Raw genomic sequence first — 14787 nt, 5'->3', positions numbered from 1 at the left:
GTTGTGGATCTTAATCAAGAAGCCCAAAGTTTTGCAGTTTTTTGAGGTCTTACTTCCTCAAATAGATCATTTAGATTGTTCACCTTCAAATTGTCCTTATATTGAGTACAAATATCTTCATATGTTGCACACTCAAAAATGAAATGTCATTCAGTTTCCACCACACCTACAAATATATAAGTGTCCACAATAAACCAATACAATTTAAATTGTAGTTATATTATTGAGTTGGGTATAATTATTGAATAATTTAAAGCAAAAATAAAAAATTCAACTGAGTGAGATGAATTAAAGTCTATTTGGAAATTGGTGTGTGATAAAGAGATGGAATCTAAAAATTTAGAATTAGATAAATTAGATAAATCCTATGATGTATAAGATTTGAGTATTTGAGGATCTAGGATATAAACATGCTTAATATCTATCTTCTTGGTGTGATTCTATCCTAATGGCACTGTTTCATCCTAAGTAAAAACAAATATTTTTTAACTATAGGAATATGCTTGCATGGGTGATATATGCATGAGGAAAATTGAGCAATGGTAAGGAGCATTATTAGGACTTATTAGGGAAGTTGATCCCCTAGACTAATTCAACAACTATCAAAATAAAGAAATAAGCAAATCTGTTGGATGTCAATATAGATAGAGTAGAATTTGATAACTAAACCTTCTATTTATACAATAGAAACTCATGCACTTTGATGGGAATGTATTATTCAAAACTTTAATCTTTTCAATGATTATTCCATTGATGTGATTATTAGAATGAACTAGAATTTTACACTTGAATATAATCTCTAAGCATGTAAATTCAAATATTTGTCACGATGGTCAAAATGGATAATGACCATGTTATGTAAAGGGTTGACACAACAAATGGTTAAATTTGAATCGGAAAATATAAGGATAAGATTAAGGTAGTAGATTAGTCTAGAGGATAGAGCCATATGCATGAACACATCCTAGATGAGAATTATTTCGGGAATTGGATCAAAAATGTTTTGAAATAAATGATGGAATAATAGAGTGCTAGATTCATCTTTTGGGTCAAAGAGTGCACTGAAAGAAACCAATTAAGTCGAAAGGCAATGCATTAGAGATGTCCACAAAAAGTGGCATATAATGAGCATAAAAAAAGTGTAAGGGTAGGCACTTTTCTCCTATGCAATAATATAACACGTGATTTTATATAGAAAATCATGATAAAGTGAAAGGATCATCCCCTTAAATTCAAGCTATATAGTTTGAAAGGTGGGAAAACACACCCTTCAAAATATTTAAGACTACTTAATAATCAACTTTAATTCAAACCTTAGATAAATATTGTTGAGTATAAGTACATACATGAAATTGATGAATATGATTTAACTGAAATATAGATAAAAGAATTGAAATATATGTGTACCTTGTAGTTGTAGAGAAGAACACTAACTTGGCTATGAGAATTGAAACTAAGCATTGTGGATAGATGTCATGATAGTGGTCTTGGTCATCTTGAGGATGATCCTAATCCTAATATGCAACACTAAAATTTGAACCTTCATATTTAATATGTATAGAAGGTATACACCTCATTATTTGATTGAAATTTAAAGACTTGCTACTAGTGAGAAGAATTGTTAGAATTTCTATGGCAATGGGGAATCCTTGACACTTTATCAATGGTAGTCAAGCCTTGTTGATCGATTTAATGGTTCCATGATAATTTGGAAGACATGTTGAATAGTGTATGAAAAATATGTGTAAGTAATTGATAATGATGAAGTAGGATTGTAATTGAAGTCCTAAGACTTAATGCAAGTTAATAGATGGTGTGTAAGAATCAGGGTTCCCATTTTGCAAATACAAGATATAATGTAAAAGAGGAGTTATTGATGTAAAATAGATATATAATAACAATATGTGTATTTTATTGTATAATCATAGGATCTCAATAGATAATAGTAGTTTGATGATGGATTATAAGGTGGAAATGGTAAATGATGATTTCCATGTATACCATTTATAAATACACAATTTAATTTTTCTAATTTTAGACATTAATGTGCAACTATAAGATTAAATTGAACCATTTGATGCCACAATAATTTAAGTTTGTCATAACAATAATCAATACAACAAAGACAACCGTAATTTACATCAAGATTATAATGACAATCTTATATATTATTTTGAAGAAAAGTATTTCATACTTTAAAATATAAATTAAATATCTATAAATATACTAAACGATACAAGAGTAGACACCTTTGGTGAACTTTCTCTTCACAAGCATTTAATGGCGACTGGTAAAACTTCAACATGAACTTGACTAAAAATGATAGGATATGAAAAAGACATTGAAATTGCATAAAATGTCAAAGAAAGCGAAGCTAAGCGTAGATAGTATTTAATTTGACTGAAGACCAAAAAGCAATTTGTCAAATGGATGGTCATAAAGCGATTTGAAGTAAAGTGGGCACCCATTCCTTCAATTGTCTGCTTCTCTTATAAATTCATTTCTAAGCATGTGTATTTTAGAAATTGTGGATTGAGCCAAGATTTCAGCCTTATTCATCATGAAATTGAAATCTTGTATTTAACAAGATTTGATCTTTAGTGGGTTTATTTAGAACCATTCAACTTCACCAATAAATTAGGGGGAGGGACCAATAGTTGTACATGGTTCAATAGTTGAGGGTTAAAAATTGATTATTGATTATAGAGTTGAAACAAACTCAATTTGATGTCTAGAATAGAATGACGATATATTGTTCTTCTTTTTCTAGTGGCACAATCTTGTAACAAGCATTCCATCTTACTTTTTGAAAACAAACTAATAAATTTTTCAACATATCATTATGAAATGAAAAGATGTGAACATCATACGTAGCAAGATACCATTGTACAATATTAAAAGCTAAAAATAGTAATAATAATTTCATCACATTTTCTACATAAAATTTAGAACATACTATTCATATCGATCAAATTGAAATTGGAAAAGATAAGGTATTACTTGTGTTATGAAGTAACGTTAAAATTCTAAAGTCTTTTCTTTTTTAGTTGGTCATAAAAGTTTGGGGGAGGGAAAACATCATCAGGGCGCTTTTCTGCACAACCACAGACTTTTTAGTCCCCCATGTCTATTAACTGGTAGACCTGACCCTTTGCAGGGAATCTAAGCGTTGGAATCAAGATGCCATTTAAGATTGGTGTTTTTAACCCTCTGCAACCCTAGTCGACCACACACTTAGCCTACTCCTACTTTTCGTGACCTCTGACTGAATTGGATATCTGGGCTAAACGAATTGACTGACATTACACAGAAGCAACACCTTGGCCAAAGGATTTTATATATGCAAACACATAGAATGTGTAGTCAAGTTCCTCACCCTACTCGAAAAATTAGACAAGAATTACATTTCATTACATTGGTCCTCTTATGCTACTACATACTGGACCATGAAAGTAAACAAATTAAATCACCTAATTGGTTATAAAATTTGGAAAAACTAGATTGAATATACTACAAGGTGGTATCCATTTTGGAAACTAACCAATACTTATCTACTTAAGTTCTCATGTCTCAGAGAATGGAAGAGTTCCTACACCTTCATACCCATAGGTATGAGACTTAAGTAGATAATGAGAATTACTTTACTCGTTTGAGGAATTAATCCCTTTAATAGCTTGTATAACCAGTGGTATTCTTTACCTAGTTTCTGTAGTATTGTTATCGTTGAAGATATAACTAAAAGATACAAGTGTCTTGGTGACATAATCATTGGTAGTTCTATAAACCAACATTGAAACCTTTATTTTTCTAAGTTTTTAGGTAACAGAGAACATCTACCTCATCCAGAAATTATATATAAATTGACTTTCCCTTCTATTTTATACTTGAGTATAAATTATATTGTCATAAACCAAGTTTGACATAATTTAATACATTATTCTGTTCTAAGGGTGGCCCTTACTAATTTTCTTCCCTCAATAATTTTCATTTACACAACCGTGCAATCCCTTCCAAGGTTCTTAAATTACACCACACACAAACATTAATTTTTCCTTTTCTGACAACAAATGAGACTATATAGTTCGACATTATGAATACTTCTAAATTCTGAATTCATAGCAATTGGGTATGGAAATATATCTTTCCAATTCTTATTTAAATAAATATATAACAGAGAAGAGATTCATTTTCATTGTGGAATAAATAAGAAGGATAATATGACATGAGAAAAGCTACCAAGTCAGAATTCTAAAACAAATGCTAAGCTTGCCAACCGATTCTGGTATTATCAATGAGACAATACTCTTCTTTTCAACAATCAGTTCGAATTCTGCCCTGCAACCAAAGCTACCATCTATTTTCCCTTCTCTGTCGTATATCTTTCTTTCCTTCTTTTTTTTTTCTTTTTTTTTTCAGAATGTAAAACGTCCTTTGCCAAAAAAAAATGAATGAATAAGAAAAACCCTAACTCTTACTTATTGTTTCTTTTTCCATATTTTAATCCCACCGCCTCTTCTTTTTCCTATTTTTTTTGCCATTATGGTTGAGGCGGCAAAGGTAGAATCCTCTGATTTCCACATTTTCTACATTTGTGCGGCAAGGTGGCCAGAATGGGATCTAAGGCCCTCCAAATATCTACCAAAATGTTTAGCAATATTTCCCTTAGCATAGTCTTGCAATATCATATGATATCGATTTCCAAAACATGTTTATTCTTTACCCATGATAACATAGGTATAAATACCAACCAATTCCCTTCGATTTATTCCTTTTAAGCATTGCTATTACTTAGCATGGCCCACTCGATTATCACTTAGTATTTTATAATATATATATATATATATGTGTTTTCATAAATACATATTTCTAAAAGATGAACATATGCTCTTATACTTTGTTCTTAATACCATTATCCATAATAAGCATATATTTCTGAATTTAAGAGATTAAATACCAAGATGATTAAAGACATACTGCAAAACCAAACCAACTCACCTATAAGGTTGAACTTACTGGATTAGACTAGCTCACTCATGACTAGGTAACATCCCTCGACTTACCTTACTAGATCAAGACCTACTAGGTTCAAATGGCATTGTGATTCACAACTCTTTAGTATCCCATACCTGATGATGCTTTCCCTACTTCTCGAAGGACGACAGTCTTGCATCCACTACCAAACACAAATAGTTAGCCAAAAATCCTGTATAAATGTTATTCATCCATAACATTTATATAATTTAACCTAACATATGCATCTCAATCTACTCATTCATCATCAAAATGACATTTACATAACATGAAATCATCTTAAACATAGTTAGGGCACAAGTGGGATGTGACAAATCTTGTTTGGTTACGGTGATCTTTATCAAGAGCAAAATTTGATCTCCAACAATTGTGAAAAGCATTCACATGGTACTATTTAAGGCATGGAAATTAAGTGTGTTGCTAAAGAGCATCAAAGCTTGTTATGTAAGAACTAAAGTTTAGGTCTTCCTTATAGTCGATCTCTGAGATTGAATTAATAGTAAAAGTAAATAGATAAATGGGGTGGCAATGAATCTTGATTTATGGATAGTAATGATATCACCAAGTCAATGTTTAATTTCTACTTTTGTTAATGTAAGTCAATAAATATCTTGTATCTATGAGTGTGCTTTAAATATATGTCTTAACAATGAACACCAATTAATATAGATATGTAGATTGTATGTTGATGTATGGTATAGAAAGTGTTCACCTGATGCTATATAATGCAAGAAAATCAAGGGTGGTGCTTGTAGAAACCCAAAATTTACCTATTCACCTCTACCCCAACACCATGTTCAACATTGCTTTCTAACATCATTTTAATATCATGTTGACATACATTGCCATGTCAATGATCTAAAATCAACACTTTCACCACGTTAACACCTTCCTAAACACATTGTCTCCTTTGCTAACAAATTAAATAAAGTATATTTAATTCAACACATTTAGCATATCATCATGTTAGTAGCTAATTAAGAAATTAATTAGTTCATTTTTCCTTTGCACCACTAAGTAATTAATTAAATTAATCTCCATCTTGCATTGCTAGCTAATTGTATAAATTCATTATTTAGTCTAATTATGCTATCACATTACTAACTAATTAAATAATTTAAGTAATTTAAATAATTGTATAGTTTTATTATTTAATCTAATTTCAATCTCATATTACTAACTAATTAAATAATTTAATTATTTAGCTTCCCTCTCATCATTTAAAATAAAGAGATTCCTCCACAACTCCAATATAAATCCATAGCTAAATATATTTCCCTCTTATTTTAAAATAAATTCATCTCATTTCTTCCATTTATTTTAAATAAGTTTCTCCTCAATCTAAGGAAAATGTTTTCAACTAATCTCCACCATATATCTAATCTTTGAATACAAACCATATATTGTGCCATGCAGATAAATAATAAATTATTTTATATTTTTCATAAAAAGATCAATACATGAATTCATAGGTACATGATGCTAGTATTTTGAAGTTCCAAGGAGTGGTTACATGATATTGTTTGCATTCATTTGTTGGACACATTCATTCCACCACATAATTCGTGTTTGATTATGTATGACTAAGTATTGTTGTTCGAATAAAATTATAATTTTTTTATTGGTCAAAGTTGAATTGCACGAAATAATAACAGTCCAAAGAAGAAGGAATGCAAGAAATTTAAAAAGTACAAAGCATCAACTACTTAAGGAAGACAAGAAGTCAACTCTCTAAATGATAAGCCAGAACATAGTCTAGACAAAGAAAACTAAAAAAGTTACATTTAAAATTTAAAGAACTTTTGAAGCTATTCTGAACATCTGGAATTTCCTTCATGTAAGTGTAGAAGATGGTACTTGATTTCATCTACAATCTTGTTGTACATGGCATTCTTCTTCAATTGAAAACACAAAGAGGCCATTGCAACATAACATCATAATAAAATTGTAGCATTTCAACTTCTTAATGCAAAATGTGATTAGAAAACATAGCAGAGCATCTACTTTTCCAAATTTGCACCAAAATTAGTTGTCTTGTAGAATTAACAATGGAATTATTCTGTAAACCAAACCCCAAAACAACTCTCCCTCGAATCTCCATTCGTACGAGATTTTACAACTGCCCACACTTATTTCAAATGTCCCTCTTTGCCACATGTTATGTACAATTATAGACTAATGAATTGAAGGGGATTAAAAAAACTGCTAAGGTGGCTAAAATTTCCTAACAAATATGTTGTACAAAAGGATCTACATGCATCCAAATTTGTACAATGAATCTCCACCTTACACGTTTTATAGTTTGAGTCATTATAAGAATCTAAGCAAAGCACATCTTACGAATATTAGTATATATTAATTCTTTCATCAAGAGAATCTTTCAACCTAAATCATGATAAAAAGTAGCAAGAACTAATCAAATATAGCCCTCCATTTCATTTTAGCCCAAAAGCATCCCCAAAAGGTATGTTTTATGTTTTCGGTATGCTAACAAAAAAGACAATTAATTGATCGGATCTTAAATATTGCAATCTATCCCCAATAGATAATTTACAGTGTAAGATCGTCCACGCCAAAATTAATTTGAGGTTTCTACTTGTTTAGAATACAAAGCTATTTGCTTTGCATTTTTTCTTATTTTATTTTAAAATATATATAGTTACATTATGACAATCATGATGGACTAAACCTCTTCAATTTTTTAATTTTTTTTGCACTACTATTCTTTCTTTGTTGTATCTTCCCATTTTCAATCTACAAAAAGTTTTTTTTTAAATGTTAGACACAAAACACAATATTATGAGGTTGATAATATTTTTAGATAAAAACATCAATGGGGGTATTTTTTGTTAGCAAAGATTTGATTTGTAGCATAAGTTTGAAGCACATTTTTACTTATTTTTGGTGTACTTCTTTTAAGTTACATATTTTGTCGAATCAACAAAAGATTAAATATTAATTTTAAAAGGTTGTTATACAACATTTAAATGAATTTTTACCAAGCATTAATAAGACATTTATATTCAAGACAATTTTTTTTTTATATAAAATGATATGAATCTTCTATTTAATTGAGATTCGTTATATTTTTAGTTAAAATTAAATTTGCATTCTTAAATATTCATAGCTTTAGCAACTTGTAATCAATTTTTATTGTTCTTAACCCATTTATCACTTACTTTCCTTTCTTTTGAAGACAAATTCTAACACATTATTTAACTCTTCTTCAACCATTTTTGAAATGGATATACAGATATTGAATCTCCATACTTCATCAGACAAAAATCTCCCAACACAACTATTTCAAAACTAGAAATTTACACAACTCTTCAAAAAAAAAAAAAAACTTCATTCACATAAAAGCTTTAAAAAAAAACATAGCAACCTTGTTTATAAATTCTAAACATTAGAGAGGATAAGTATGCTTTTATTTTCTTATTTATTTTTCTCTTGTGTTTTGATATAATCATATAATTGCTTAATATTTAATCACTTTCATTCTACCTTAGAAATTCTAGATTCTCATTAAGGCTATAAATGTAGTATAATTGATTTGTAGCAAGATCTAATGTTTTTTATAAGGGTAGTAAGAAGTAATAGGGCCAAAAATTATTTGGAGGTTCACAATTTCATCAGCCAAAATGCATGCCAAAGCTTGTGACAAACTTACATGAACTGCTTCATTTACATTGATAAATCATTCCTTCCTACTTTTGTATCAATTTTGAAAGCTCATTAATTTGCAAATGTATTTATTAATTTAAAATAAAACATGAACACTTTCAACTCAAATTGTCATTTAGTTTTCCTCATGATAAATTTTAATATTTGCAAAACATAATCATGATGATGTAGCCTGTTAATGGGCATTTAAGGGTTTATCCTTCTCAAAGCCTACATAGCACAATTCAGTGGAGATCGCCGGATCAAGGATGGGTTGAGATAAACTTTGATGGTGCGGCCAAGGGTAATTTGGGGCTGTCAAGTGCAAGATGTATTCCAAGAGATGACAAAGGTAACCTGATTGCCAAATGTTTCCAAAATCTAGGAGAGGGTACAAACAATGTTGCTAAGGATAAAGCTGCATTCCTTGCCATTCAACTGGCGGGCTCATTGGGAATTCCCAACATCCATTTAGAAGGTGATTCATAGATCATTATTCATACGATTCTCAAAGGCAAAGTTAAAAATGGAAAATTGATAAACATACCCAAACAATATGACTCCTACTAGCCACCTTTCATAAGTTTCGAGTATCCCACATAAGGAGGGAAGGAAATCAGGAGGTGAATGCTTGTGCTAACCAAGCCTTCAAAATATTGGAGGGAATGACACAAGTAATTAGATATGGCCATAACGGTCAAGAAATTGAAATTTTTTTTATTTCAAATGATAATCAATTTGGGAAGGATTGGGCTTGAGTGGGAATTTAGGGTGGATTATTCCCCTTACCTCTTGTATAGACTCATGGTCATTGAGAAGGGCAGTGGATTAAATGCTCTGAGGTGTCTAACATGCTAGGATTTATATCAAATATTACCGTAATATATGGTGAATCATGCTACACAGCTGGCTTCAACGCTTTGACTTTTAGGCAGTGATGGCCAGAGGGGATGTATGGATTTGGCAGGAGATGGTGGTTTATGGTTGGTCGGTGTTCTGGAAGGCCTTACATGAAAAAATTTTGTCTTTCAAAAATTGTGTTGAGGTGGATATTATGGCTATGAAGGATGGGGGATATAACTGCAAAGTGTGCATCATTAATTGATCTTGGGTGGCGGAAGTACATGGGGTGGCAAGTCTTCCTTAAGAAGATGAAAGATGCCTTTTAAACTGTCGGGTCGAAAAATTTGTGAGACACAAAAAGAAGAATCTCACTCTCTATAAAACAATGGAGGTAAACTTCTCATTAAGGGCTTCAAAGCCAATGGTATTTTTTGGGGGGTCGATTACAAATGATAGACTTTTGAATATCTTTAGGTTTGAAGAAAGGTATTTCTTGACACGAGTCAAGATCATTTTGGGAGAAGGATAGTTGAATACCACTTGTTGGCAATTGACACTCATCTGATGGTTTCTAGTAGTTTATAGTGGCTTATGATGGTTTATTATTGGTTTAGGGTTATCATTGATGGCAAATATTCATAGAGATTTGATCTGGTGGTTGTAATTCTTCTTAACTGGAAGCGGATGTCAACCGGTAGCTTGTTAATCGATATTTCAGGAAGAACAAAGCATTTTTGGTTCAGAATAATTACGATAATTGCGGTGCATTTAATCACATTTGGGATGATTGGGTCAACATAGGTAGATCATTGTATTATTGTTTTGGCTATCTGCATTTATCCTTTGGGATCCAGTCAAGCCGACATGAGACTACACGTTACACTAGCAAGCCGACATGAGACTACATGTTACACTAGCAAACCGACATGGTAAATGACCTATTTTGTGATTGTCGGTATATAAGTTTGATGTGGATGATCTTTTTGGTGGATGGTGCGATTGTATGCGAGAAAGTGGTGATCAAGAATCCTTTGTAGCGTAGTTTCACATGCACATTCTTGACTCGGTAGCTGACTGAGACTGTGAACATGGTAGAACAGAGCGTAACAAAGAATGTGATCTAGTCAGTAATTTTAGCACTCAACCAGAACTCATCAAGGCATTGTAGATGCTATTTCAGAGTTCATTCACTGTAATTCATCACTGTAACTAATTTTTAAGGTAGTGAGCCTTCCTTGAGGGTTATAGCCTTCCGGGTTATTGGAATTGAGCAGTGAGCTCTAGGCATTGTGCATGAATGCCTGTGCATTCCCATATTATAATATTGTTTTTCTATTGGCCATAGTGGAATAATATTGTGGGTTGAAATCCCACTGTGGTTTTTCCCATTTGGGTTTCCACGTAAAAATCCGGTGTTATGCTTTTGTGGTTGTTTGTTTTATGTTTCTGCATTTCAGTTTCATCTGTTTGCTTTTGGTGGTTTAAAGTTAAGCTTGAAAATTTTCTAATTGATAGATCATTGATTCACCCCCCCCCCCCTCTCAGCGATCCATGATTTCAACAATTGGTATCAGAGCCTAGTTCCTCTGAGGAAGCTTAACCACTTGAGGAAGGTCCGGGAGATTGAATCAATGGATTCTGGTTTTCAGAGACAACTTAGTGTAGCACTTGAGGATCTTGATGCAACAAGAAATAAAATTTGTACCTTGAAGAAATACTTGAATGTTGCTGATGATTTCATTAATGACTTGAAGGATCAAGTGAACACTTCAAGAGACAAGAGGAAATAATTTATGGACAAGTTGAAGGAAAAAGAAGATCAGATCAGCAATATCAGGATAAAGTTGATGAAGTTAACAAGCTTGAAAGAGAGAATGTTGCCTTGAAGAATGAGATGAAATCCATTGTGATGAGTCTGGCTAAGGAGATTGAGGACTAGAAGAAAAATGAAGAGAATCTGCCACAATCATTGAAGGAAAGAGTTGATGAATGCTTCAGGCTTACCTATGAGAATGATTAGTTGAAACTTGAGTTGACACAGTCAAGGAATAATGGTCAAGAACTTGAAAGACAATTTGCTACCTTAAGAGATGAACATGCTACTGCTAATGACTACAAAGACAAATTCAAAGCTAGCTCAAAAAGGCTTGATGAGATGTTGGAAAGTCAAAGACATGGAAAGGACATGTGAGGACTTGGATTTGAGAAAGGTGAATTCTCCAGATCTAGACAAGGCAATGCCAAACCTGATCATAAGAAGAGAAAGAATCCATCCTAATGCTCAAAAATTAAATGGTAGATGCTTTACTTGCAATAAATTTGATCATATGGTGAATCAATGCAGAAGTAGAATGAATAATGAAATGAACAACATGAATAATGCTCCTACCTTTATCGATTAGTGTTTCATATGCAATAATTTTGGTCACAAGTCAAATATGTGTAGAGAAGTAATGAATAACTTCCAAAATAGGAGATTCTATGCTTGTGGGATGTTTGGACATATCTCTAACCAGTGTAGGATGAGACCAAATCAGATGAACTTCAGACCTATGTAGAATAATGTTGTTTGTCGTGCATGCAATATAACTGGTCACATTACAAAGTACTGTAGAAGAAAGGATAGTGCTCCAGTAGGCAAGAACAAATCACATGAGAATGGAAAGGCGAAGGTGGAAGAGATCAGAGACAAACATGAGAAGATGTGGGTTATAAAAGATGAATCTAAAGCAGAAAATGGGTTTGCACCCGAATTTGGTGCAGGATCTTCATCCGGTAACTAGGGCTTTATGCCTTAGAGGGAACTTTTGATGCAGATTCTAAGAACCCCCTATTCCGTGACTTGTAATCGATTTTGGAAGGTTGCAGAAGGCTTAAATCATGAATGTAGATGTTATCCAAAAGTTTCTGAGAAGATTTGATGCTCTGGTAAGCGACCCTATTAAAATCATGGTAACCGGTTGCAGCATTTATTACAATAAAAAATTAGGTTTTCGAAGGATAAAAAGGCATTTCAAAGTTACATTTATCACAATGCAATCAAGCGAATAGTGCAGAGAAGTAGAGTGAAGTGATTTGGAAATTTTAACAACGGTTTCAACAACTCTAAAGTGAATCTCAACGTCTAGTTGCAAATCAAGGTATTTATCTGTTTCAGACTGTTTGTTTCCACAAACCCTAAATTTGAAATGGCTTTAGCTTCTGGTATTGCTACCCCTTTAGTGGTCGAGATTAAGGACAGAGCTGGACCTATATTCAAGAAACACCCTTTCAAGTTTGTTGAAGACAATTTGAAAGGTGCACTTTCTTTGATACCCTACAATGTGCTTCATAATGAAGATATTAGGGCATACATCCACTGTGATCTCGAGGAGCTTGGTAATAAAGATATACATGATCTGTATAGCATTATTTATGCAAGGAGGCTAACAACTAGTAAGATTGATAGAGAAATGAAATAAAGACAGTTAATAAATGTTTGCACCTGTGTTACTCATGATGAAGTCAAAAGACTTATTGAAGAAGCCAACAAGAAAGAATTCAGAAGCAAAAAAAAGGTAAACAGATTAATGATTGGTCAAGTGGAAGAGGTGAGGAAGGAGATAGAGATCATTTGGAGAAAAATAATTGTAAATGATCCCTTATACAAAGACGCATTTAAGTCCTCTCAGCTGAAAGAAAAGCAAGGTGTTTCCGGTGATCAAAAGGATGAAACTCAGACTGAGGGACATCCAGAAGATCAAGGTAACACATCACTTGATGCTGAGACTGATGATAATCCTCCGGTGGTAGATAGCTCAGTAGCCCCTAAGATCCAAAAGGATGATACTACACCAAGTGGCAACACCGGTGCAAAAGATAAAGGGGATGGAGAAGAGAAGAAGGATGTTGGGAGTGCAGAGGCTAAGGTCACTGAGGTAGACAAAGGCAAAGGAGCAGATGATTCGGCAATTGTCACCCCTCCAGTTACAAGGACCCCACCTCAGATTCCTATCAATCTTGATGGTCCTGTCAACCTTGGACAGATGTCTCATGTTGAAAAGATCGTGCTCGCAGCTGTTGGGCAAGCTCAGGCTAGCCAAGATCTGGTTAAGTCTGAATTTGAAGATAAGAAGCTCATTCTGATGTCGGTTGACATTTTGCAAAAGGTGGCTCCGAATGTACAGTTAGATTCCAATGCCAGCCCCTCTGGTAAATTGTTGTAATTGATTAATAGTGTAAATACAAATTTTAATTTTTTAGAGAAGTCTGCTACTCAGAAATTTTTGGATGTATTTAAGGATGTTAGGATGCAGACATTTCAGAAGATGATTGAGGATGATAGAGTGATACTAAACAAGAGACTTCAGATTATTTCTAATGCATTGTCAGAAGGCGGTAAATTGTACAAGTCTTGTCTAATTTTGCCTAAATTCATTGTAGATATAGACAAGCAGATAGGTGTTTTCCAGGGCAAGCTTGCTAGTATTTCACAGTCCTTTGACCCAAATGTAGCTCTAACAAGCAGTGTTGAAGGGCATATTACAACTCTAAATGATCATATCTCAAGCCTCCAAGCCAACAAGGACAAAATTTTGAGAAAAGTTGGTGAACTCCAGAACCTGATTGCCCCCCGGTTGGACACCATGCTAAGTAATAAGGTAGATTGTATGAAGGAAATGGCCCGACCTATGCCATCTGATCTAAAGGAATTAGATATTCATGCCACTGTATTTAGTGCATTCATCACAATTTTGGATAACTTGAAGAGTAGGTGGAATACTCACCTAGGATTTTTGAAGACTATTTATGCTAACATCTTCAAGTATTTGTATCTTTGTATATAAGATTTGGATAGCACCCCATCTTTGGCATTGTTGTCAAAGGGGGAGAGGAAAGGTGAAAAATGTACAGTATAGAAGAGTGAAATTCTTTGTCTAAGGGGGAGCCTCATAAATTATTTAATTCTTTTGATCTGGTGTACTGTGCTCAACTCTTAGCCATTTTTCACGAGTGTTGTCATCAATGCCAAAGGGGGAGATTGTTGGCAGTTGACACTCATCTAGTGGTTTCTGGTAGTTTTTGGTGGCTTTTGATTGTTTATTATTGGTTTAGGGTTGTCATTGATTTCAACTCTTCATAGAGATTCGATCTGGTGGTCGTAATTCTTCTTAACCAGAAGTGAATGTCAACCGGTAGCTTGTTAACCAATATTTCAGGAAGAACAAAGCATTTTTGGTCTGGAAGCATTATGGTGATTGCGGTGCATTG

Source organism: Cryptomeria japonica, chromosome 2 (assembly GCF_030272615.1).
Source record: "Cryptomeria japonica chromosome 2, Sugi_1.0, whole genome shotgun sequence".
NCBI lineage: Eukaryota > Viridiplantae > Streptophyta > Pinopsida > Cupressales > Cupressaceae > Cryptomeria > Cryptomeria japonica.
The sequence above is the reverse complement of the archived record's forward strand: the minus strand, read 5'-3'. Positions refer to the sequence as shown.